This window comes from Oryctolagus cuniculus, chromosome 2 (assembly GCF_051225735.1).
Source record: "Oryctolagus cuniculus isolate XC-2025 breed Fujian yellow rabbit chromosome 2, ASM5122573v1, whole genome shotgun sequence".
In the NCBI taxonomy this organism is placed as follows: domain Eukaryota; kingdom Metazoa; phylum Chordata; class Mammalia; order Lagomorpha; family Leporidae; genus Oryctolagus; species Oryctolagus cuniculus.
This window is the reverse complement of record NC_142868.1, coordinates 101,165,420-101,188,611: the sequence shown is the minus strand read 5'-3', so window position 1 is coordinate 101,188,611 and position 23,192 is coordinate 101,165,420. Positions and strand designations below refer to the sequence as shown.

General features: G+C 42.1%; 1 long non-coding RNA gene across 2 annotated transcripts; it reads right to left on the bottom strand.

Annotated features, from left to right (window-relative positions):
• Positions 1-1,017: 1,017 nt before the first annotated feature.
• LOC138848536 (uncharacterized) lies at positions 1,018-14,966 on the bottom strand. Of its 2 annotated transcripts, none has more exons than XR_011386406.2 (3): positions 14,708-14,963; positions 9,624-9,871; positions 1,018-1,141 (listed from the first exon to the last, which is right to left on the bottom strand). It is a non-coding gene; the product is annotated as an uncharacterized LOC138848536 (long non-coding RNA). The 2 variants fall into 2 exon arrangements; XR_016229644.1 differs by lacking the exon at positions 1,018-1,141 and adding an exon at positions 13,986-14,046 and having other exon boundaries at positions 9,491-9,871; positions 14,708-14,966.
• Between the last annotated feature and the right edge of the window lie 8,226 nt (positions 14,967-23,192).

The following is a 23,192-nucleotide window of genomic DNA, read 5'->3' as shown; positions in this document are numbered from 1 at the left end:
AGCAGTGAGCAAAGATCCCCATCATCATGAGATTAGAGACACAGAACAAACAGAAGACAGGGAAAATCATACTTAGACCATTTGTGATAGCTGCCCAGGGAAAACACCACACAGAGCAAGGGGAGCAGAGTGACTGTGTGTGTGTGCATGTGTGGGCTTGTGCAACTATGTGTTCTCTTCTGTTTAGCATAGTCAGGAAAGATCTCCCTAATAAGCAGAGACCTGGAAAAATGGGGCTCAGAACCATAAAGATTACAGGTGGACAAGTCACCACTTAGAAGGAACAGCAGGGTCAGAGGCCTGAAGGAGCTCAGCCTGTGAAGAAAGGCTGGGGAAGCAGCCAGCGACAGATCTGCACAAGCAAAGGAAGCATAGAAGGGGATGGGGTGGTGCAAATTACATCCAACCTCATAGAATGGCATGGACACCACTGGAGGTTCTGTGCAGAAGAGTGGCAGTCCATGCCTTAGAAAGAACCCAGAGCTATGTTGCTCCACTGTAAGCAGGAGTGCAGCAGAGAGGTCAGCTAGAAGGTACCACCACCACTCAGGCAAGAGGGTGGGGAAGAGCAGCACCCAGAGAGGCAGGAGGATCATAAGCAAAGTCTGAAGACAGAACTCACAGGGGGTGCAGGGTTTAAAGAAAGTCCAGAGGACACCACATTTTGGGCTAAAATACCCAGAAATATAGAATTGTTGCTGACTTAGATAGAAAATACTGCAAGAGCACATTGAGGTGAAATAGAAAAATGGATACTCCAGAAATGTTAGGCTTGAGATCTGTATGAGGTATTCAGTGGGAGGTGGTTCAGGCAGTGTCTGGAGAACACAGAGGAGGTTTAGAGGCTCTTTGTGCCTTGGTCCATCTGTCAGCAACATGCCCTACTCATTATTAGCCCATGTGATACATGCAGCCCAAGCAATTACCACCAATAATTATTATTCACCAACTAATTCAAAAGCATCAGGCAATATGAGACAAAGAGGGAAAGGAGAAAAAGAAATAGACATGAAGCTTACCCAGATGTTTTGGGTCAGAGGGTGTAGTGACAACACCACCATTTTTCCCCAAGTGCAGCAATGGCTAGTTCTGAAGCCATCTGTACTTCAGTATTAACTTTCCCCTTGAAGGTACCAGCACCCTGTATGAAGTCCAAATAGTCTGTTAGTAAACACAGTGGCCAAAACCAAATTAATGGCACCAGGCTTCCTTTCTGTGTTTTCCCTCTAAAGTTCCTGTAATAAAAAATAATTTCTATTTTAAATATCTGTGCTTTAGAGGCCAGCATTGTGGTTCAATAGGTTCAATTTCTGCTTGTGATGCTAGGATCTCATAAGAGCATCCACTCAAGTCCTGGCAGCTCCATTTCTGATCCACCTCGCTGATAATGTACCTGGAAAAGCAGCAGAAGATGGTCCAAATTCTTGGGCCTGGGCTACCTACATGGGAAACTTGGACAGAGTTCCAGGATCAAGATTTGAGAATGGCCCAGTCCCAGATTTTGCATCCCTTTGGGGAAGGAACCAGAGGATGAAAGATATTTCTCTGTCTCTCTGTATCTCTCTAACTCTGCCTTTCAAATAAGTAAATCTTTAAAAATTAGTAAACAAATACAGAAATATCTCTGCCTTGAAATGCTATCATTGTTTTTACATTTGTTCAGGATACTCTATTCCACAAATCTTCAGTCCTTGGAAGTACAATGGACTACATTTCCATTCCATTTTATGTACTCAGTAGACACAGATTCTTGGTCCTTCAATAAAAGGAATGTTCAGGCTTCACAACAACCCTGTGACAGGATCACTGCTTTATCAGCTTCATAGACAGGGACACTGAAGCACAGATTAAGTACTTTGCAGGGGGTCACAAAGCTGGGATTCTACTCCAGCACTCAATTCACATTTGTGTGAACACATTTGTGTGTTCTTAAAACACATTGCACTGCATGATGTAAATGAGATGTATTCTTACTTATCCTGCATCAGTAAGAAAAGTTGGTAAGAAGAGGTTGATGAGGTAGAGAAGTAAGCTGGAACAGCAGGAACAGAATTTGAAACTGAACTTCAGAGGACAGAAAAAAAAAAAAACAGAAGACAACAAATAATCATCTTGCATTCAATACTTTTATTAAAGTCTCAAAGCTGAAAATATTAGAAATGCCAGGAATGTCCTTATGTCAGTCATGTGGATCTTTGTGAAATTTCCTAAAACTTGGTGGGAAAAAGCCTGGAAGAACTACCCACATTTTCTCTCAAACACAACCAGTTATTTCAATATATTTTGTTGAAAAATTAATTTTAACTTATATGAAATGTCATATTACCTTCTAATATACCTGTTTCTCTCATGTGGGCATGGAGATTTTTTCCCCATCGAATTTAACTCTGTTCCAGAAGTAAATCCAAATATCTAGGGGTTTGCATTATTCTACTTTACATTATTTTAACTACAATACCTGAGAAGAGTTTCTTTGGAAAGAAAGGATTTGTTTCAGCTTATGGTTGGAGGCTACAGGATCTGGTGGCTCCATAGTACATCGTGGATAGACATTGCTCATGGATGTGGAGGCATCATCATATATTGTCAGGAAGGGGAGATACAACAGTTAGGCAGAGCCTGAACTCAAATGATCAAATCTCTCTTGAGAACTGCTATCTCTGTGTGCTGATATCACAGTTTCACACATAGAAAATTCTAAAGACTCTATCAAAAATATATTAGAACTTACAAACAAGTTCGGTAAGTTTTAGGATACAAAATCAGCACACAAAAGTCATTTCTATTTCTATACATTAAAAACAAACTGAAAAATAAAATAAGAAAATAATCCTATGATGGCCTTAATGCTGGTAACAATGTCACAGGTATATGCTTATCACCAACAGAGCAAGCTGTGAATACCTATTTTTATATTAATCATACCACAGTAAAGTGTTTTTTAAAAGTTTTGTGTAAGGTAAGGTCCAGAGCTGTGGCGGGCAAAGCTTCTGCCTGCAGTGCCAGCAACTCATATGGGCACTGCTTCAAGTCCTGGCTTCTCTAATTCTAATCCAGCTCTCTGCTATTGCCTGGGAAAGTAGTAGAAAATGCTCCAAGTTCTTAGGACCCTGCATCCATATGGGAGACCTGGAAGAAGCTCCTGGCTCTGGATTGGCACAACTCTGACCATTGCAGGCACCTGGGAAGTGAACCAGTGGATGGAAGTGCTCTCTCTCCCTGCTTCTGCCTCTCTGTAACTCTGCCTTTCAAATAAATAAATAAATTTTTTAAAAAATTTTTTGTGTATGTCTGTACATGCATATATACATATGTATACATATATTTTTTAAATATTTATTTGAAAAGCAGAATGGAAGAAAGAAGGAGATAGACAAAGAGATCTTCTATTCACTGTTTTACTTCCAAAATGGCTCAAATCAGTTCTGGTCAGAACAAAGCCAGGACACTGGAACTCTATCTGTGTCTCCTAGATAAGGGTCAGGGGCCCAAGCACTTGAGCCAACTGCTGCTGCCTTCCCAGGTGCATTAGCAGGAAGCTGGATTAGAGGCACACCAGCCTGCATCCTAACTGACTCACTGATATGGGATGCCAGTGCTGCAAGTGGCAGCTTAACCTGCTGTGCCATAATGCTGACTCCTAAGTATGTATTTTTGAAATCCCCTCTGTGGAATAAGAGTAATGGTGCAACAATGCCAGCATCCGTGTCAGTACTGTCAGTCAATTTCTTTTTTTAACTTTTCAACTGTTTTCTTTTTGTAGAAAACTTTTAATAAATATAAATTTCAAAAGTACAACTATTGGATTATAGCAGTTTTCCCCCCATAACCTCCCTCCCATCTGCAAACCATCCCATCCCCTACTCCCTCTCCCATCCCATTCTTCATTAAGATTCATTTTTAATTATCTTTATATACAGAAGATCAACTTAGTATATATACTAAGTAAAGATTTCAACAGACTGTACCCACACAGACACACAAAGTATAAAGTACTGTTTGAAGACTAGTTTTAGCATTAATTGGCATAGTACAACAAATTAAGGACAGAGATCCTACATAGGGAATAGGTGCACAGTGACTCCTATCATATTGTAGAATACTCACAAACACTATTTGGTTCCATTATATTGCTCCTGGGCTAAAGTCTCTAGATGTGTCTAGGTGTAGTTTCATAATCAAGCCCAGTGTGGTCAGTGGGTATAGTTACCAATGAAGGTAGTTAAGCTACACAACTGGCAGGCAACTCATTGCACAAATCCTCTGACTACAGTGCCAGCATCCCATATGGATGCTATTTCCAGTCCTGAAAGCTCCATTTCTGATCCAGCTCTTTGTTCCATCCTGGAAAAACATAAGAAGCTGGCCCAAGTGCTTGGGTCCCTGCACCTATGCGGGAGACATGAAAGAAGCTTCTGGCTCTGGCTTCAGATTGGCCCAGCTCCAGCTGTTGCAGCCATTAGGGGAGTGAACCAGTAGATGGAAGATCTATCTCTCTCTGCAACCATCTCTCTGTAATTCTACCTTCCAAATAAGTAAATAAATCTTTAAAAATTTACTTTTCTATTTTAAATGAATTATTTATCTGAATGGCAGAGAGAGAGAGAGATCTTCCATCTGCAGGTTCACTCCCCAGATGGCCACAAAGGCCATGGCTGAGCTTGGTTGAAGCCAGGAGCTTTAGCTTTTTCCGAGTATCCCACATGGGTGCAATACCTAAGCACTTGAGCCATCTCCCACTGCTGTCTAAGGCACATTATCAGGGAGCTGAATCAGAACTGTACAGCTGGGATTCAAATTGGCAATGATATGGGAAGTTGGCACCACAGATGGCTGCTTTACTTGCTACACCACAATGCTTGCCCCAAGATCTATTAAGAAGGGATCATTTCATTTACTCATTGAAATGCCAGTACTTGAAGTCTGGCATTTTTGTTTATTTTTAGATTAATCAGTGTTTAAATTATGTTTTATTACAAAAACACATTTTTAAATTAATTTTTGAAACTAATTACATTGTTATGTAAACCAAAACTTCTCATTAAGTTGTTTTTGAATGTTGGGTGAATTTAGTGGGAAGAAAAAGTAAATATCTTTACTTTTGTTTATAAAAACATAGTCTACCAGAGTGTTATAAACTCTAGAAATCACAGTAAATCTTTAAACTTGAGAGACAACATTTAAGTAGAGAAGCAATGCTCTAAGTAAAAGAAACAGAAACCTACAACTTGACTAGTTCAAGTCTCTATGAATTTATTCTTTTGTATGATCTAAAGTAACAGTTTTATAAATCTGTCAGCTTTCTTTAATCAGAATTTTTTAGTTTGTTCATTTCATCAGAAATCTGTATTTATAAATACTTGATAGAATCTTCTCTGTTTGTAAATGTTTTTAGCAAAGAAACAGCACTATTGATGGCAAAAAAAAAAAAAACTTAAAATCACCATAATTAAAATTTGAGTAACAATTTACTGGAAAACAAGGAGACATAGTTACATGTATTGTATATAGGATTTTGATAAAGACAGAAGTGTTTTTACAAACTCTTTTATGTTTTTTTAGGCCAGCATAATCTGAGTGTGAATTTTCTTTTGCAGAATTCTGATAGGTGACAGGCAAAATGCTCAAAAGCAAGAATACACAACAAACTAACAAGAGTATTACAAATCAAATTGTATCTTAAACACAACAAGCAATATAATTGTAGGCATATTATTGCTGTCTGTATAAGTACAGTAAGAAAAGCTTATTTCTTACAAGATTAATCTCAGATTTAGAAATTTTTCAATTTTCCATTTTTATGTATTAAAATATTATATTTAGTATTTTTAAAGCACAATAGTATTTTCAAAACTATTTAATTTTTGAGGTCTCTATTGTGAAGGGAGGGGCAACTCCAAGGATTTTTACAGACTCCAGTCTTTTATTAAGAAGATAACAATCATGAAAGATAACATTGTATCAGAACTACCAGACATTATTGTCATATAACCTATAGAATACTTACATCAATAATGTATCTATGTGAAAGTAACTTTAAATTTAGCATGAATCTACAATTCAGCAATGCTCCATATATATCACTAGGTGTCTAATTAGCAATCATCTCTACTGAATGACAGATAGATTCTTTGAGGACCCTTGGGCTTCCAGCTGGAAATCACAGTCAAATGACTTAATTTGAAACAACTAATTTTTCAAAATACATATTAATAATCTTAACTCTTGAAGTTAAAGTGAATTAGCAGGAAGCTAATGTAGCCTTCCAAGCCTCAGCTTAACCCACTGTGTCATAGCACAAGCCACTATCTGAGGCTTTTAAGATAAGCATTTTTAGGGTCTGGTCATAACAGAGTCAGGAGCTCCCTCCAGGTCTCTCATGTGGATGGCAGAGTTCTAGCACTTAAGTCATCTGCTGTTTCTTAGGCCATTAGCAGGGAACTGGATCTGAAATGAAGCAGCTGGGATTCAAACTGGCACACATATGGGTTGCCAGCATTATAGGCAGTAGCTTTGCCTGCTACACCAGGACTACCCCATTACTAACAATGTTTTAAGAAAACCTTGTTATTTTCACGCAGGGGACTAAATTTTAGGGTTTTTTTTTTTAAATTGTATATCTGAAAGACAGAGTTACAGAGAGAGGCAGAGACACAGAGAGAGATGTCTTCCATCCGCTGGTTCACCCCCCACTGGCTGCAATGGCCAGAGCTGAAGCCAGGAGCCAGGAGCTTCCCCAAGCTTCCCCCAGGGCTCCGATGTGGGTGCAGGGGCCGAAGGACTTGGGCCATCTTCCACTGCTCTCCCAGGCCACAACAGAGAGCCAGATCAGAAGAGAAGCAGCCAGGACTAGAACCGGTACCCATATGGGATGCAGGCCAGGGATTTAACCTGCTATACCACAGTAGCAGTATACTACTAAATATTAGGTTTTATAAACATAAATCATTTTAATCTAGTCTCTGTCAATGCAATCTCTCAAAAGATTTCATTTTTTACAAACTTTTAAAATATTTTTCCTTATTTTTAGGATAATTGTCGCTCCCCCTCTTCATGGAAGAACGACACAGGACCCTGCGCTGTTCTTTCGTCTGCTCGGCCCTCCCCGGGTTTGCTGCTGGTTCTTCCCAGGTTGGCTACTATCCCTTCCACCTCCGTGGAAGGGCAGTTCCCCCTGGCCACATTCCCCACTTCCGCAGGGGAGCGGCACACCGCCGGCCGGCTCTCTCGGGGGCTGCACAGGTGTTCCCTTAGATGTTCCCCTTAGATGTTCCTGGTGAATGCCGTCTCTCTCCTTCTTTATAGTCCTCCTCTGCCAATCCCAACTCGGCTGCCCACACGCCGAGCACGCCGCTCTCCTCCAATCAGGAGCAAGTCCTACAGTTTATTGATTGAACTGGAGGCAGCTGTGCGGAAGCTGTTTACTTCTCTCCCAGCGCCATATTGTGGGAGAGCAGATGCATAGAATAAGTCTTAATTCCAGTAACTCAGTCCAGTCCGGGCTGCTCCCCACAGATCCCCCTTTCTTTTTATTTTTTGGCATTGATACGCGCCTGTCTTCGGTGTCCCGCGGCACACACTCTGCTCTACTTGCTAGAGTTGCCACAGGTTCTTACAAGTCCTATCAATCAGGCAAACCGAATCCGGGTCCTCTCTTCGCCATGTTGTGAGGAGGTTTTTAGGCGCTGATGCATGCCTGTGTTCGGTGACCTGCGGCTCACACTCTGATCGAGCCGCCTGCTGGTGCTTACCGCCTTAATCAGGCAGACCGAATCCAAGCCTCCTAATTGCTGTATTGTGGGGAGGCCTTACTGATGTTAATTCGTGCCTGTCTTCGGTGACCTGCGGCGCACAAGCTGCTAGCTGCCCGCAGGTGCTCATCGCCTCACTTAATCAGGCAGACCGAATCCAAGCTCTCACATTGCAGTGTTGTGGGGAGGCCTTATTGATGTTAATTCGTGCCTGTCTTCGGTGACCTGCGGCGCATAAGCTGCTAGCCGCCGCAGGTGCTCATCGCCTCACTAATCGGGCAGACCGAATCCAAGCCTTCTAATTGCGGCATTGTGGGGAGGCCTTTCTATTTCTCTATTTCTCTATCTCCGGGCATTCCTATTTCTCCCATTTTACTTCTATCTTCCAGCATTCCTATTTCTCTCATTTTACTTCTAAACTTCTGTTTCTCTTATCCCCGCGGCTTCCCGGCGCCCGCCCCGAGGCTGTTTCTCGGCGGCTTTCCGGCTGAGCCGCTTCAGCCCGCCTCTCTCTCATCTGCGCGGCTTGGCTTTGCACGCACACTCCGCGGTCTCGCACTTAGCCCAGCGTTCCCTATCTACTTGTGCCCCGCACGCTCTCTCTGCGCACGGCAGCCTCCGCGAGTCACACAGCATAGCCTACGTCTCCGCCACTAGCATTCAATCTAAGTTCCCCGGGCTAACCTGGCGAATTCAACCCAGCTCACGTCTCCGCCCCACGATTTGGCTTCCCGTCCTTTGCTCCCCGGGCTAATCAGACGGATCCCAATCTGGCTTACGTTTCTGCTTCTGGTTTTTTCGCCCCCTATTCCCAGGCTAACTTGAGAATCCCAAAGTGGCTTTCGTTTCCGCCTCGGCCTGCCCCCCACGGCTTCAATTTCCCTAACATTTTTCTCTACCCGGTATGTTTCCCCAAGCTTTCCTCCAACAATACTCCTCCCTCATTTCTCCTGGCCTCTCCCCACAGTCCGCATCTGAGTCTGTTTGTTCTAGATTTCACTTTCGCTTTCAACCTTAGAGATTTCTCCCAGCTTCCCCCCGTAGTCCGTATCCGAGTCTATGCCTAGGCTTTCAACAGCTTCCTCCGGCACCCTTTTCGTCCGGCTTTTCCCTAGGCTGTTTGCTAGTCTCTCTCTCCGATATTTTCCCATTTCTTCCCGTTTCTTCCCTCCTAAGTTTTCTATCCGTCCTAGGTTTCCTAATCCGAGTCACGGCACCATTATGTCACTCCCCCTCTTCGTGGAGGAACGACACAGGACCCTGCGCTGTTCTTTTGTCTGCTCGGCCCTCCCCGGGTTTGCTGCTGGTTCTTCCCAGGTTGGCTACTATCCCTTCCACCTCCGTGGAAGGGCAGTTCCCCCTGGCCACATTCCCCACTTCCGCAGGGGAGTGGCACACCGCCGGCCGGCTCTCTCAGGGGCTGCACAGGTGTTCCCTTAGATGTTCCCCTTAGATGTTCCTGGTGAATGCCGTCTCTCTCCTTCTTTATAGTCCTCCTCTGCCAATCCCAACTCGGCTGCCCACACGCCAAGTACGCTGCTCTCCTCCAATCAGGAGCAAGTCCTACAGTTTATTGATTGAACTGGAGGCAGCTGTGCGGAAGCTGTTTACTTCTCTCCCAGCACCATATTGTGGGAGAGCAGATGCATAGAATAAGTCTTAATTCCAGTAACTCAGTCCAGTCCGGGCTGCTCCCCACAATAATTATTATCATTAGTGAAAATATGTCTCTTTTATCCTATAGTTTTACTTAAGAAAAACACATTTTTATAATTTTAAAACATTTTTAGAAGCTATTGTAATCCATAAGCTGTACTTTGGAAATTTATGTTCATTAAATAAAATATAAAAAATTTTTTTTAAACTCCTTACCTAGTTTTCTTTTATATTTTATATGCTTCCATTTAATTTTTCTTTTATTATTATTAAAGACAGAGTTACAGAGAAAGGTAGAGATAGAGAGAGAGGTCTTCCTTCCGCTGGTTCACTCCCCAGTTGGCTTCAATGGCTGGAGCTGTGCCGATGCAAAGCCAGGAGCCAGGAGCTTCTTCTGGGTCTCCCACGTGCAGGGGCCCAAGGACTTGGGAATCTTCTACTGCTATCCCAGGCCATACTGAAAGCTGGATTGGAAGAGGAGCAGCTGTGATTAGAACCAGTGCCCATATGGGATGCTGGCACTTCAGGCCAGGGCTTTAACCCACAACACAGGCCTCTCCATTTAATTTGAAACATTCCCTTAAAAATATCTAAAAGCAAAACATTTTTAACAAAAGTATGATAGCTTTTTTATTATAATTTATATATTTTTCCTTTTTCTTTTACATTTTTTTTGTTTTTTTTTAAATTCATTTTTGCTTTACTTTTTCTTTTTTGTTTGTTGTTACATATAGAAATTTTGCCTTTCGTTACTTTGAAGCAGTCTTGAATTCTTTGTCATATATGAATAATTTTAATTAAATTTTTAAAATGTATATAAAGGGAACAAATTTCATGTATTTCTTATGCACATTTTTAAGAAAATAATATTTCCCACCTACCCTCATAAGCTTCCCTGCTCTTACCCTCCCTCTTCCTTCCTTATTTGAGTTCCTGTAATGACATATTTCTAATTTATTTTATAATCACAAGATTAACTTTCCACTAAATAAAGAATTCAATAAGTAGTTAGAAAAACCACTGTTCCTCAGGAGTAAAGAATATAAACAATCATCAAATCCAAAACTGTAAATTTCATTAATATAAATTACATTTTTGGATTCTGTATATTAATGCAAGTCAGAGAAAACAGCATTTGGCTTATTTCATTGAGCATAATGATCTCCAATTGCATCCACTTCTGTTGTGAAATCAGGGTTTCGCTATTTTTTATGGCTGGGTAATATTTCATCATGTGTATATAACACAATTTCTTTATGCAGTCCTAAGCTGATGGATATTTGGGTTGATTCCATATCTTAGCTATTTTGAATTGAGCTGCTGTAAACATGAGGCTACAGATAATTCATCATATGCTGTATATCAACAATGTATATAAGCATACTTGGTAACAGACCCAAAAATACTATTTTATACAATTTAAGAAGCCAAGGCATTAAACTGATATCAAAATATTTATTACATTTACATTCATCTAATTTATATTTTTTTAAAGATTTATTTTACTTTATTTCAAAGTCACAGCTACACAGAGAGAGAGTCAGAGAGAGAGTGAAGTCTTCTATCTGATGGTTCCCTCCCCAGATGACCACAACAGCCAGAGCTGCGCTGATCTGAAGCCAGAAGCCAGGAGCTTCTTCTGGGTCTCCCAAATGGGTGCAGGGGCCCAAGGACTTGAGCCATCTTCTACTGCTTTCCCAGACCATAGCAGAGAGCTGGATGGGAAGTGGAGCAGCCAGTTCTTGAACTGGCACCCATATGGAATGCTGGTGCTTCAGGCCAGGGCGTTAACCTGCTGAGCCACAGTGCCAGTCCCATCATCTAATTTATATTTAACAAATTTTTTTACTTTAGTTATGGAAACTGAAATATCAGACAAGCATATTCTAGTTCAACTGCTATCCTTGAGACACAGAACACTATTGTATTTTGACATAATTTATTTATATTTTTATAATCTTAAACATCTAACAGATATAACTTTGATCCTAATTGGCCAATAAACACAGGCAAACATATGTTAACAAACTTGAAGAAATCTTTTTTATTTTACCAACAAACTTTAGCTATTCATCAGATTTATAGAAGTCCTGTGCCACACAGCTTAATTTAATAGTTTTAAATGTATGTAAATATGTATGTTTTAAATTTTAATGTTTTAAATTTAAATGTTTTAAATAGTTTTAAATTTATGTAAATATGTAATATCAGTAAACCAAGCAAAATACAGCTCTTAAGGGATTTTTAAGGGATTTTTAATAAGTAGACACAAAATACAACATGTTTATAATTTAACATATATATAACATATATCACAAGAAAAATCAAGCAGTTCTGTAGCAACTTAAAAAAAAAAAACTATTACTGAGACTGGCGCTGTGGTACAGCAGGTAAGGCCACCGCTTGCGCTTGCAGTGCCAGAATCCCATACAGGTGCTGGTGCAAGTCCCAGCTGCTCCATTTCTGGTCCAGTTCTGTGCTATGGTCTGGGAAAGCAGTAGAAGATGGCCCAAGTCCTTGGGCCCTGTTCACCCACATGGGAGACCCAGAGGAGTCTCCTGGCTCTCGGCTTCAGATTGGCGCAATTCCAGCCGTGCAGAGGACCTCTCTCTCTCTGTAACTCTGACTTTCAAATAAATAATCTTTTTTAAAAAATCTATTACTTTCTTCTTTTAATAAAATTAATTTCTTTCTCTTAGTTATGATATTTTTCACTAAAAATTGTGTTTAATTAAAAAACAAAGTGATTTTAAACTATAACATCAACACCTCAACAGGAATATGCAGAGGGAAAAAATGTAACTTGAATATTTATGTCAAAAAAAAAAAAAAAACCCTAATCCCAGCAAAGGAGCTGAACATTTTCTCATGCAATGAATACTACACCTGAATTTCCGAGCCTTTGACACTCTAATAGAGAGATGTTTTCTATGGCATATTCTTATGGGTCTTGTTCCCCACTGGCAACTGCACCAGGGGCTTCTGTGGGGAGCTCCAACTGGCTTTAAGAGAACAAAGGGAGTCCTAGACCTGAGTCTTTGGAATCTACTACATACATAATAAGACCATGCAGTATTTCCAGTTTTGTTCTCATACAACAATAATTACAGGGTGCACAAATCAGCTGGGATATCTCAGAGGACTTTCAGGTGAATTGAGTTGCCCATTTTTTTTTTTTTTTTTGACAGGCAGAGTGGACAGTGACAGAGAGAGACAGAGAGAAAGGTTTTCCTTTGCTGTTGGTTCACCCTCCAATGGCCACCGCGGCCAGCATGCTGCAGCCGGCGCACCACGCTGATCCGATGGCAGGAGCCAGGTGCTTCTCCTGGTCTCCATGGGGTGCAGGGCCCAAGTACTTGGGCCATCCTCCACTGCACTCCCTGGCCACAGCAGAGAGCTGGCCTGGAAGAGGGGCAACCGGGACAGAATCCGGCACCCTGATCAGGACTAGAACCCAGTATGCTGGCACCGCAAGGCGGAGGATTAGCCTATTGAGCCGCGATGCCGGCAAGTTGCCCATATTTTACCAAAGATTAATTCTCACACAGTGTACTCATGGAAACCAAATCCTCCTTGCTGAGGGACTGGGACTAACTAGAGTCTTAAGATTCTTGTCTCACATCAACCAGAACTAAGACACATGACCTTAGTGAGGCCCAACTGGCAGGAAGCCCAAACAAATGGCACAGAAACAGGATTCCCAGTGTCCACTGAGTTCAACTTAGTTATTGAGCCCTGGGATTCCAAACAGTACCATTTCCTTGTACCAACAAAGTGCTTATAGGCAGCTGATGTCACAGAAGAACAGAAAGTAAAGTGTCCACAAAAATGGACTCAGCAGCTTCTGGAATATCCCTGAAATCCCAACCATGGGGTCAGCTCCCCAAGAGCAGCCTGGAGAACACAAGCAGTGCTTGCCTTTCCCCAGTAACATGTGAGGACTAGACCCCTACTGCTGACTGCCATTTGTTACCAGTCAATATGTGGCACAGGCTGCTCACCTCTGAACAGCCAGTTCACCAGAGATGATTGCTGATGCAAGTGCACTGCTTTATTTAAGACACCAGCATTCTTGGAGTAAAAGCAGACCTCTTGGATGCCAAATATGCTCTTTCCCAAGAATGATGGCTTCTTGAAGAAACCTGGTTCTTAAGGGAACCTGGTTCCTTTCACTGACTCTCATCTCTGATGAACTGTCTAGTGGTGGGCAGCCTGGACCTACTTTTGACCCCTAAAATACACCCTGGCACTCTGAAAAGAAATGTGGACATCTCAACCATTCACTTAACCACTAGCCCAAATGTCCATTCTTTTCTTAGTAAGTTTTGATAGCTCTTATTGTTTTTTTTCTTTGTACTATAACACCATCTGAAATAATTTTTTCATTACTATATATAAAAATATAATTCATTTTCTTACCTAAGAGAGATCATTTAATTCAAACAATAAGAACAACAAAAAATGCTTCTTGGAGGATTGAGACTTCAGTGACTCATGTGGGAACCAGAGCATTTGGTTTGGGAAGCAGAGGTAGGCAGCTGAGACACCTCCACTTGAACTGACCTACTGGCCACTTACCAAGGTGAACTGATGCAATGATTGTTGGTCCCTGGAAATACGTACGCCATAACACAGGAAACTTCACAACAGAGATTTTTTCATAGTAAGGACTAAAAATAATTTTCTCTACTAATATCGCAAAGAAATCACTTAAAACGCTGAAATAAATGTGTAGGGTTAGCTGACATGTGAGTCCTACCAATATATCATCAATTTAACACGTTTAGGTCCATAAAAATTCTCATTTAAACCAAGTCAAGCATGATAAAAGTAGGAATAAGACGCCGTGTCCCCGCACAAGTCCCCAGATCGCCTATGCACTGTGGCGATCTCCTGCAGTAAAGCAGGGATTTCGCCCCAGCCCCTCCCCGTCTGACAAAGGTCTCTCAACATCAAGTCCTCCGGATTTCCTCACTACCTCTACACTTTTCAAGCTCGGGGCGCCCGGGCTCAGCTGCGGTCCCCCGTGCCCTTGGGGAACCGCACCACGTATTAGATCGGCAATGGAGCTGCTGAATAAATTAAATAGTAAGCGACTGAAAGACCTGGGCGGCAGGGGTTCCTCGAGCCCCGCGCTGAAATCAGTGGGGACGCTCGAGGAGAAATCCGAGTTCTCTTTTCCAACTGTTGAAAGGAGACGGGGAGCTGACCCCAGATCTGCACCCTGGGGTGAACCCCAAGGTGAACACAGCAACTGCCGCGCCCGCCTCCCCAGCCCAAACCTCCGGGCTTGCACAAACCAGTAGACTCTGGCCGCGAGAAACAGAGGAGCTTCTGGGACTGGCCTCAGGACGCGTTCTTCTCACACCAGCGCTGCAGAGTGGGCGACCAAGCCGGGCTCCGGGAGCGCCATCCCCGAAGTCCGCCGCGACGCCCACCTGGAGGCGACCTCGCAGAGGGCCCCTGAGGCCTGGCGCAAAGGGCGGGTCAGCTCCGCCGCAGCCAATCCCGGCGGAGGGAGGAACTCGGGCTCTGTGACGCGCGGAGGGGGAGGGCGGAGCGCCAGTCCTGGAGGGGTGCGCGCGAGCGCACAGGGGGAGGCGTGGCCCGGGTTAGTGCGCATGCGTCGCACGCTGCGCGGGCCGGGGAGGGGGGTGGGGTCGGCCTCACGCAGCCTCCGATCGAGGCCTGGAGCCGGTTTTCTGCATTTGGCTTCTGACTCCCTGTCGGCCAAGCAGTTCTGTGTGTGGGGTGATACCATGTCTGCGCTGCTGGCCTTCTGCTCACAGCCTGGAAGAGCAGATTCGTTCCGGTGTGAGCACAGTAAAACAGCTCGGCTGTATAGAATGCAGTGTGCAGTTTTGTGTAAGCCTCGGGTAATTAGCCGTGGTTGGTGGTGGTTGTCGGGTTCTAGACTTTGCGTTCTTATTTTCTTGGTATGTTTTCTTTCCCATGTGGACTAGTTATGCCTGCTACATTAAATATGAATGTGGTAGTAAGAATTTCCTTATTCAACAAGCACTTGTTAGTATTATCAGAAATGCTTGGGGCCGGAGCTGTGGCTCACTTGGTTAATCCTCTGCCTGCGGAGCCGGCATCCCATATGGGCGCCGGGTTCTAGTCCCAGTTGCTCCTCTTGCAGTCCAGCTCTCTGCTGTGGCCCGGGAGGGCAGTGGAGGATGGCCCAAGTGGGAGACCAGGAAGAAGCTCCTGGCTCCTGGCTTTGAATCGGCGTAGCTCCGGGTGTAGCGGCCATTTGTAGGGTGAATCAATGGAAGGAAGACCTTTCTGTCTCCCTCTCACTGTCTAACTTTATCTGTCAAATAAATAAAAATTAAAATAGAAATGCTGTTGTGTACACAGATTTTTTAATTAGCTATTTTTGAGTTGCGAAGAGACGATATAAGTTAACCTTACATATTTAAGTTCTATAGTTTAGACTTCTGAATAAATCTAAGTAGCCGTCCAGAGAGAGAAGCAGGAGAGAATGAGTGAATAGAAATATTGTGGGAAAATATATCCTGTTGATTGCTGGACCCATGTTGTGGTGTAGCAGATTAAACCTTCACCTGCAATGTGGTCATCCTGTATGGACACAGGTTCAAGTCATGTCGGCTCCTTGTCTGATTCAGCTCCCTACAATGTGCCTGGGAAAGCAGCAGAGTTGGCCCAAGTGATTGGGCTCCTGCCACCTGGGAGTCCTGGGGTGGAGTTCATGGTCCTGGCTGCAGCCAGGCTTAGCACTGCCTTTTGTGACCATTTGAGTAATGAGTGAGAGGATGGAAGATCTCTCTGTCTCTCTCTTCTCTGGTATCTTGTATTTTAAATAAATAAATACGTTGTCACAGAAAAATGGTTACTGTGCCATTTGATTGATAGTTCTTTTCCTACTCTAGCTCCTAGGCCTATTTTATCCTTTGGTTAACTATAGGCTTCAATGTAAATGGTCCATTCATGACCTTGATTGACTTGCCACTTCCTTGGCCTCTTCTCTCCATCAGGGACATTTCTCTTCCATCAGCCTGAGTCACCCGCAGTCATTCTTTGGGTCCTGTCATCTGGAAGTCTCCTACTTTCAAGGCCACTTCATGGAGCCCTGTTAAGCATTCTGACTGGGTATCCTCTCAGTTTGCTTCTCTGTATCTACACTGCTCTGAGACCTTGTCATGATGTTCACTCTGGATCTTCTTGTCCCCTCTACCTGTACCACCTATCTCCAACACATCCCTGCATTCCTTCTTTATCCACTTCAGATTCTTTAGCAATCTTTCCAAGTTTCCATCCACCCAGGCTTTCCTCTTTGCTGTTGCTGTTGTCTGAACAGCAGACAGTGGCTGAACATCACATTTACCTCCTTGGATTGCTACACCTGGGTGTCCCCAGAACCAGTAAATACTCATCCTTCGGAGAGGGAAGAAATGGCAGTTTCTGCACAGGGCAACAGTGTGACACAAGCAGCGGTGGTGGCAGTGATGACCTGCCATTCAGGTTCTGAATGAGATGGGATGGGATGGGATGGGGAGGGATTCCCATGCCATGACCACCAGACTGCAGCTCTTTGCCTTTTGCAATGACAGCCTCAGGATATGTGGCTTCCTGCCCTGGGTGTGGCTTCTCACTTCATCATCATCATTGAGTTCACTTCCCCTTGAAGAACTGCAGGGATGTTTCAGTTTTCCCAAGTGTGTAAGGATTTAGTGTCACAGTTCTTTCACTGTTCTCAGCTTGCTTGTCACTTCCAACCCATGACTCTCCTGCTAACAGAAAGGTGGCAGGGAGAAGCAATGGTGAGATGAAAAGATCAAGAGGCAGCTATATCCAAAAAGAAGCAGAACTGGGATACTGGAAAATGCTAGAGGTGTCCAATGCAGAGTTTAGAGAACAACATCCAAACCAAACATCTGAGACAGAAAAGGCTAATTTTGCTGCTGCAGTATGGTTTCCAATAAACCAGTACACTTTCCTTGATTAACTATCCTAAGTTCTGTTCCTCTATCAATTTTAGTTAAGTAAGTAGAGCTTCAAAATGGAAATGAAAAACTGAACTTTCAATGTGTCTGAGGGAATCATTTACCTCACTCAAGCATATGAAGCTTTCCAGAATGTCATAATATTAGTAAAATTACTTCAGGGTGAGCATATGGTGCTGTTGTTAAGTTGCCCCTAGGGACACCCACATCTCTTATCTAGAGTGAGTGCCTCTGAGCCTCAGCTTTCTGCTAATACACATCCTTACAGGCAGTGGGTGATGGCTTAAGATATCAGGCCCCTGCCACTCATTTGGGAGAGGCAGAATGCACTCCACATCCTGGCTGTGTTCTGGCTCAGCCCTGGTCATTGCAGGCATTTTGGGAGTGAACCACTGAATGGGAGACATCTCCCTGCCTGTTTCTACCTTTAAAATTAGTAAAATTAAAATAGTGATTGGTGTGGTCTGTGGGGTTAGAGCCCTGGCTCTACCACTGCTGCTTGCTGACTGTGTGATTTACAAGTGGCTAGATCTCTTGGTGCCTTTGTTTCCCCATGTGTAAGATGGGGTAAGAGTAGTGGCTCTTCCTTCATAGAGAAACTGTGGGAATAGATGGCAATGATCCAGACCAGTCCTTGAGTACATAGGAGAAAATTACATTGGAGAAAGTTATACAAATCAGAAGATGCTCTGATCTTTTAATTTTAAGTACAATTTAAAGACCAACTTCAATTGCAAAAGACTTTTGCTCTGAATAAGCCTGAAATGGTCATTAATCACTAGGTGGATTCTAAATTCCCTGGGCTAAAACAACTATATGGTAGCAAGGTGTTCTTGTTGCACACAGATGTCTGGTCACATGACATCTTTGTATGGTCACTGTACAAGGGTTAGACAACCAGCTACCGGGAAATGCTTAATAAGGAGGCATTGAAATGATAGGAAAGGGATTGCAGATAATTTACTTTGTATCTTACCTCCAAGACAGGGCAGGTGATGGCTTTAGTCAGGGAGGTTTTGCTTGTTGATGGTTTCTACAGAGCCATAACAATAGCCATGGCTGAGCCAGGCCAAAGATAGGAACCTGGAACTCCATCATTGTCTTCCACAAAGGTAGCTGAGGTTTAAACCCTTTAGCTTCCTTCCACCACTTTCCCAGGGGTATCAACATGGAGCTGGATCTGAAGTGGGGCAGCTGAGACTCAAACTGGCTCTCATTTGGGATGCCCGTGTCCCAGGAGGCAGCTTCACCTTCTCTGTCAGGATGTCATCTCTTTTGGTCTTTGGATCTTGATTTAGACTGTCTTGGTAATGAGCTCCAAGACAAGAATGCCCACCAGGCTAGGACAATTCAGAAAGACATGCTTTCTTGTGTCTGTTAGGATGGTCCTTTAGGTTGATCCTTTTGGGAAGAATGACTTTTGGTGTCTAAAATACATTTCTCAGTCTGCTCAGGGTATCTGTGAAATGTAGTCTGAGGAAAAGCATCATGATCTTTCCTTTCTTTCCACCATGATGGCAAACTCTCTGTGTTGGCATTTCTAGACTACTACTGTACAGATCCACACACTCCTCTGGCTGCCTCAATTTGTCAAAGGCAAAACTATTTTCAGAGTTAGATTTTTCAGGATATAATATGTTTCTAGCTTCATATTCCAACTGTGCACTGGTAGATGCTATACATTCATTGTTTTCTGATGAACTGAGCACCTCTTGAATGGGAGGATCTTCAACAGTAGTGCTAGTGCAGTCTGAAGACAATGTGGGTTTTTTTAAGGTACTGCTGGAACACTCATTGTGGAAGCAGTATCCATCACTCTTTTCAGTTTTCTATTGTGTATTAACAGAGCATGTTTGAAATCTATCCTTACTTTTCCTAATGAACAATCTGCTTTTAAACTGTGGTGACTCCAAACCCCAAATTCCAATGTAAATCTGTGGGGTTAGCTGTTCATTCCATTTAGGATTATAAGGACTACTGAATTTTGCTGGTTCTTTTCCCTCTATATACAACTACTCATATATATATATATATATATATATATATATATATATCTTCCAAACTAGTTCTTTTTTCACTTAAACTTGGTGCTAGAAACAGTTCCCTGCAACTGCAACCTTCCACTGTCATTATTATTAATATCAGACCCTGGTAAAGCAGTGGCCATGTCCCAAAATTCAGCAGAAACTATGTATCAGGAAATGTAGTAGACTCTGAAGATGAAAACATGAATAAAACATAATTCCTTAGCATAATATAAAAATAACATGCAAAAGTCACATGCAGGAGTGGGAATTTAGTACAGGGAATTTAGTAAGCATGCACATGTTTGACATCGGAGTATGTGGGGTTGTTTCTCAGCTTTGGGACTTGACCCCAGCTCCCTGCTAATTTGGACCATGGGCAGGAGTGATGATACCTGAGGTGTTTGGATTCCTTCCATCCTCATTGCAGACTCAGACCAAGTTTCCAGCTCCAGGCCAAGGTCTTCTTCCTTCTTTTCTTCTTCTTTTCTTCTTCTCTTCTTCTTCTTCTTCTTCTTCTTCTTCTTCTTCTTCTTCTTCTTCTTCTTCTTCTTCAGGGAGGGAGGGAGGGAGGGAGGGAAAGAAAGAATACACTGGCAATCTGGGGTGACTGAAAAAGAACAAACATAAACATGACCCTTTTCTTAATGGAAAGATCCATGAAAAAATGGTCTTTCTTTCTATCTTCAGTTTTTTCAATACAATATCCTCATACTCTCAGGCAGGTGTTTTCAAAGGAATGCAGCCTCTTTTGGAAGTTATCCATGGTGTTGAATCAGTGGTTCCTCTTTGCTCCATCTCAGGAACACTTGAAACAGAATCAAGATTTCTTTTCTGATACAGCGACAGTAGGGAGCTGTTCATGTGATCTTCCATATTTGAGTCATCATCAGAGTAGCCTTCAGAAGATCTCAGTCCTTATCCTCTTCATATTGTCTTGCTTTTTTTGCCCTATTCTTAAAATCCTTCTCACTACCAATTATGCTAAAGGTATTTTCCCACCTTAATCCTAAAAACATTTCTCTTTTTTTGCTCATAATCTATACTGCACATTGCTTGTAAATCAGGTGCTCAGATTAGTGTCCACATATGTGCCACATTTGTTACTGGGGGGATAATGGATAATGTGATGCTTAGTTGATTATCTATGAAACCTGGGTCTGAGTTTCATCGCATCTCACCTTTATGATTTCTTTCTTTTTTCAATATTTATTTTATTTATTTGAATTGCAAAGTTACAGGGAGAGAAAGAAAGAGAGGGATGGAGAGAGAGAGAGAGAGATCTTCCATAAGCTGGTTCACTTCCCAAATGACCACAGGCCAGGGCTGGGCCAGGCTGAAGCCAGGAGCCAAGTGCCCCATCTAAGTCAAGTGCCCCATATGGTGCAGGGGCTGAAGATTTGAACCATCTTCCACTGCCTTCCCAAGCATATTAGCAAGAAGCTGTATCTGAAGTGGAGTGGCCAGGACTTGAACCAGTGCCCATTCAGGATGCCAGCATTGCAGTTTGTGGCTTTACCAGTTAAGTCACAATGCCAGCCCCTCCAATTTCTTAATGTAGGCACTAACAGCTATAAAATTCCCTCTTAACACTTCTTTTTCTGTATCCCATAAGTTTTGATATATTGTGTTATTATCTCCATTCATTTCCAGATTTTTTTATTTTCCTTTTTATTTCTTCTATGACCCACAGTTCATTTAGGAGCATGTTGTTCAGTCTCTATGTATTTGCATATTCTCTAGAGTTTCTTAAGTTGTCAAATTTCAGCTTCATTCTGTTGTGGCCAGAAAATATATATGCTATGATTTCAATTTTTTTGAATTTGTTGAAACTTGCATTATGGCCTAGCCTATGATCTATCCTACACCTTCACAGGGTTAGGTGATTAAGCTATAAATTCAATAAGGAGATATGATTATAGTAAATGAATATACAGTTAATGTATACACTTAATGCTAATGGATCTAAAAAGAGATATAAACTCCTGTACAGTAGTAAAGGGGGACTTTAACACCCCACTTTCATCAATGGACAGATCAACTAAACAGAAAATCAACAAAGAAACATCAGAGCTAATCAATGCTATGAACAAAATTGACCTAATTAGTAATATAGAACACTTTATCTCACAGTTGCAAAATATACATTCTTCTCAGCAGTACATGGAACCTTCTCTAGGATAGCCTTTGAATCAGCTGCTCCACTCCTGACCCAGCTCTCTGCTATGGCCTGGGAAAGTGGTAGAAGATGTCTCAAGTGCTTGAGCGCCTGTAATCATGTGGGAGATCAAAAAGAATCTCCTGGCTCCTGGCTTCAGATCAGCTCAGCTCTGGCCCTTGTGGCCATTTGGGAAGTGAACCAGCAGATGAAAGACCTCTATCTCTCTGCCCCTGCCTCTCTATAACTTTGCCTTTCAGATAAATAAATAAAGTAAGTAAATCTTTGACAAAGTGTCTTGGCTTTCCAGGCCTAAAATATTCTCATGGGTTCTTCAGCCAGATCCAAAGATTAAAGGCTTATTCTGAGACCAGAGTGCTATTTAGGACATCTGCCATTCTATGAGTCTGCTGTGTGTCCCACTTCCCATGTTGGATCGTTCTCTCCCTTTTTGATTCTATCAGTTAGTATTTGCAGACACTAGTCTTCTTTGTGTGATCCCATTGATTCTTAGACCTATCAGTGTGATCAATTGTGAACTGAAATTGATAACTTGGATTAGTGAGATGGCATTGGTACATGCCACCTTGATGGGATTGTATTGGAATCCCCTGGCACATTTCTAACTCCACCATTTGGGGCAAGTTCGATTGAGCATGTCCCAAATTGTACATCTCCTCCCTCTCTTATTCCCACTCTTATATTTAACAGGGATCACTTTTCAGTTAACTTTAAACACCTAAGAATAATTGTGTGTTAATTACAGAGTTCAACCAATAGTATTAAGTAGAAAAAAAAATACTAAAAGGGATAAAGTATTAAATTGTACATCAACATTCAGGACAAGGGCTGATCAAGTCACTGTTTCACATAGTGTCCATTTCAAAAAAAAAAAAAAAAGAGGACCTAAATGAAAGATCTCTGTGAGTGAAATCCCAGTAGAAAGAACGGGCCATCAAAAAAGGAGGTGCCTTTCTCTGATGGAAGGAGAGAACTTCCACTTTGACTATGACCTTGTCTAAATAAGATGGAAGTCAATGAACTCAAAATGCTTCCATAGCCCTGGCAACTCAGGACTAGGGCCTAGGGAAATTTCTGACACCATAAACAAGAGTGTCAAATTGTTAAGTTAACAACAGGAGTCACTCTGTACTTACTCCTCATGTAGGATCTCTGTCCTTAACATGCTGTTCAATGTGAATTAATGCTATAAATAGTACTCAAACAGTATTTTACACTTTATGTTCTGTGTGGGTGCAAACTGATAAAATCTTTACTTAATATATACTAAATCGATCTTCTGTATATAAAGATAATTGAAAATTAATCTTGATGTGAATAGAATGGGAGAGGGAGCGGGAGATGGGAGGGTTGCAGCTTGGAGGGACATTATGGGGGGAAACCATTGTAATTCATAAACTGTACTTTGGAAATTTATATTTACTAAATAAAAGTTTTAAAAAATTACAAAACAAAACAAAACAAAAAGATTTTCAAGTCTCCAAGTGCTGTTGTTGAATGGTCTATGCATACCTTTTTCTTTTTTATATAACACTAAACATTATGGTAAACAAATATGTTATATATAATATGTATATAATTGTTGTTCTAAAAGAATTGTGTTATTCCTTTT